Below are 4,243 nucleotides of genomic sequence, written 5' to 3' on the forward strand. Positions count from 1 at the left end.
CCCCCCCCCCCCTTCACCTTTTTTTCTATTATATTATTTACGATTGTTGCGACAACGGAAACGAATCTTAGTGCAATGACCTTATTTACCGGAACTCTTATTAATTTGTGTACATATTTATACAGGACGGTTTTAAGTGTAACATAATTCCGCACACGGCTTAATTAGCGCGACGCGAGATATATATATGTGTATATATATATATGTGTGTGTGTGTGTGTGTGTGTGTGTNTATACATACGTATGATCTTTTATCCGACGCGGGCGAGCTCCCCTTTAACTTTTTTAGCAATCAGACTTTAGGAGTACGATGTACGGGGTTTGCCCCGGTGTAAACTTGCCGACTCGATTCGGCGCAACTATTTCGCACGTGCATATTGTTACGGAGTGAGCCTCGACGGAAAAAAACCGTCATCGCGAGAAAAATTCGAACAGTGTTGAGGAAATGCCGCATATGTTAATATATCGACATATTATGTTCACCGACACACGTGAAAAAAAACACACACACACACACACACCAAACAACGATCACGCTACTGTTTCGTAAAATATCGATATCACGTTAATTGTACAATCGAATGCCGATTCGATACTTATTCAACGAGAAAGATCTTGTATATTATATTGTAAAATATATTTTTATCGCTTTTCCTCTCTATCTATCTAACTGTATCTTCTCTTTCTGTCTGTCATCTCTGTCATTTCTCTGTCGGCCTACATCTCTCTCTCTCTCTTTCTTTCTCTTTTTTCTCTTATTTTCTCTCTATCTCTATCTCTCTTTCTGTTTCCCGGTTTCATTATTTATATCGCGTACAAATTCCTCCCGCCTCTATGCCGATCGCCGATCGGCCGTACTGTTAATACTGTATTGCCATTATGTAATGCCATGCCGCCGAAGCCTTGCCATTTCGTATTTATTCGTTCTCGGAGTCTAAAGCTTTTACTTTTTTTACTTTCAATACTCGCGCACAATGCACGAAATCGTGCCGGACACGTACGACAATTCTTTCGCAACTTTGAAAAGGTACAACGCGCCGCCGGTGAAGAAGCGTTAGTTTATAAATATAATCATTAAGGTGAAATATACGACATTTATATCGAAATGCGCTGTGTACGTTCCTTCCTGGACTCACAATGCGTTTCTCCCCGCCGGGAACGGATACCACCTGTGGATTCGTGTGCGAGGGTTTGCATACAGATTATGGATAATTAGATGTCGAGGAAACTGAGAGAGAGAGAAAGAGAGCGTTACATTGAAATCGCTTGCGTTTCATCATCTCCGTTGTGATTTTGTTGCAAAATATTTAAAGCTACGTCCAACAGCATTAGTTCCGTGTGACGTCAGAAGCGAGAAGTGATGGACAGTAAAGTTAATTTCTTGCGACACAGATTTATTTTTTGATTTTCCATGAAAAACATAACAGTTTCATAATCCTGGAATCTGTGAAATATGCGGCAAACTAAAATGTCTGTCCGATGTATGTAGGTTACTAAATAAATAATTCCGTAAACAATCACTCGAATTCGCCACTTAATAGTGGAGATATCAAAGAGGCCACCTTCTCCTCAATATTTTTTCAGCCTTTCTCAACTGTCACGGCCGCCTGAGATTAGCTGAAAAATATATCATTATTCCAGGAATTATTTTACGATTCTGCGTGACATATCGAACAGACAAAGTTTTCCAGGTATATTTTACAGGTTTCAGTATTACAACATAGTCGATGGAGATCGAGCCGAGTCTTAATTTGGTTAAAAAATGTCAACATTCATGTCGTAATTCTTCCGACAGTACGCGAAAGCGCAAGGTAAAAACACCAATGCATGAACACGTACTTAACTCTTGACATTCTTTGTTTTGACCTTTAAACTTTGAACGTAAAATATATGCTCATGTTCAATATTTGTATATATATATTCTATGCTGAAAGTTTAAACATCCATATTTAAAGATCAAAACGACAAGAGTGTCCTGAGTTAGGTACGTGTCCATGCATTTACCTTAATGATTTTTATCTCAAGTGTGTTTGGTAGACGTCAGTCAGTTTATTGCGATATTATGAGAATAAATAAGAGAGACACGTGTATTGCACACACGTCGTACTCCATATATATATATATATATGCATGATCACTGCACGTATATCTCGGTGCTCGGCGTATTTGCTGCTCTATAAATGACGGATATGCAATTCAAATCAGGTCGCGTTTGTATATCCGATTTAATAATCGCGATTATGTTATTATACATAATAATCTCCGCGTGTCGCTCGTTCTTATTAATCTAATAACGAAATATCATTCCTTCAGAATGTGTATGATAGATCCTCTTAGCTAATGAGTTTAATTGCTCGACATATTATTGGGCGTGTCGCGTAGCTAGTGGGAACTCGAGCGAGCAATCTTGCTTCTCGAATGTGTGTGTGTGTATGTGTGCTCTATGGTGTGTGTGGGTGGCGCGCGACAGCTAAATTATACAAACACCGATTAAATATCATGTTCGTGCTGTGAATTCGCGTGATACCTTTACGAGCAATATCGGCCGCTTCTGACGCCAAGGAAAATCGTGGCGTGCTGCATATTAATGAGTCACCTAAAGCAACCGTGAGATATTAATATCACCGAAATGGCCGATCGTCGGCGCACTCGCGGAGCGATACATCACGCCAACGCACTGTGGTCCGAGTTTGATATTTCTTGGCCAAAAATAATTTTTTCAAGTTTCACCTGAAGTTGATATAAATGCAATTTTATAATGTCCCAGTACTTTTGTACGTAGAATAGCAAGTGGAGTTGATCGCACTATAAGCAAACATAGAGAAACGTTAAAAAATAATTTACTGCATTTTGCAAATGCACCAATGTGCAATGATTAATATTAATAATCGATTTCTCTTATTATGTAAAAAAGCGTTAAGGTGACGTTATCAAAAAGTGAATAGTTCATGAGATATTTCATATCTCGTGCTAAAAATCTGAGAAATCTGAAACATCTGAGACATTTTCTCATATCTATATTATCTATATTTTCTGAAATATTTGCTTGTTAAGATTAAAATGAACCATCCTATATATATTTAATAGGCTAAAAGCCTATAACGTACTATAAAGTAAGTATTTTTACACTATATTGTATTCTTCTTATTTCTGAAGCGAGATAATAACTAGATTTGTGGTTGAAATAAGCGTAACCTTACGATGCAAGTGTTTTCTTGCCAATATTTCAAGGAAGGTTTTAAAAATTTCTGAAAAAAAATTACAGTCGTGTAATAATCGTTAGCATTTACACTACCAAATTCTGTTTTATTCGTTTTGCGCTTTTAGAAAACAACTGACCTTTTTCAAATCCGTGTAACGAGTCCTATCAGCCTTTATATGAAGTTTAGGGAGAATTCGAAAATGAAAATTATTCAACCAAATGATATATAAAATCTTTCTCAAAATGATATAAATTTTTTTCTTATTGAAGAATACCATAAAAGAAAAAATGATTTTAGAAGAAACCGTTATAAAAAATGGAACAATTTTGTATTTATCTAGAAAAAATTAGATAAATGTTGAGTCGCTTACAAATAGTTACTTTTCTTTAAAGATTACATTTTCTGTATACAAGAAATCATTTTTATCAAGATTCGGAATTTTGGCCGAAAATCTTCACTTTCAGACCACTGTGCGTCGGCACTGAAAGAATGCGGCTTCATCTCGCGTGTATATCTGTGTGAATATGTGCGGCACATATTTTTAACGAAGGTTCTCGCATACGTCGCTTCGTGTGCAGGAAAAGCGCCATATCGATCTTTTCAGCTGTCCTAAAATACTTATTCTCGCCCACACCGTCCGTTCGTTTCTGATATGTGCGCATTTTCCGCTTGCCGGTTCGGCCGAGATCTACCTCGATCTGCCGTCCTGTCAATTCTCCGATTCGTCCGTGGATTCGTTCCGTGGACTCACCCGTTGAAACCGATCGAGGCACTAAGCTTGCTTCGTGTTTTCGACTTCGAGGAACGACGGTCGAGAGTAGGGTTGGACATTCACGTGTAAAATAAATATTGTGCACGTTGTGCTCTGTTACATTGTCTACTTAGAAGTTAGTATAGACATGACGTAGACAATACGTAAATCATGTGGACTTAATCTTAAAATCTACTGCACAATCCTGTGTCGAGAGTCTGCCGACGTGATATCTCTCGAACGTTTTCCTCGCGCAACTGAGAGGGCAGTACGGGGGGGGGGGGGGGGG

The sequence above is a fragment of the Dinoponera quadriceps genome, unplaced genomic scaffold, assembly GCF_001313825.1.
Source record: "Dinoponera quadriceps isolate SergipeBrazil2010 unplaced genomic scaffold, ASM131382v1 scaffold1395, whole genome shotgun sequence".
NCBI classification, from domain to species: Eukaryota; Metazoa; Arthropoda; class Insecta; order Hymenoptera; family Formicidae; genus Dinoponera; species Dinoponera quadriceps.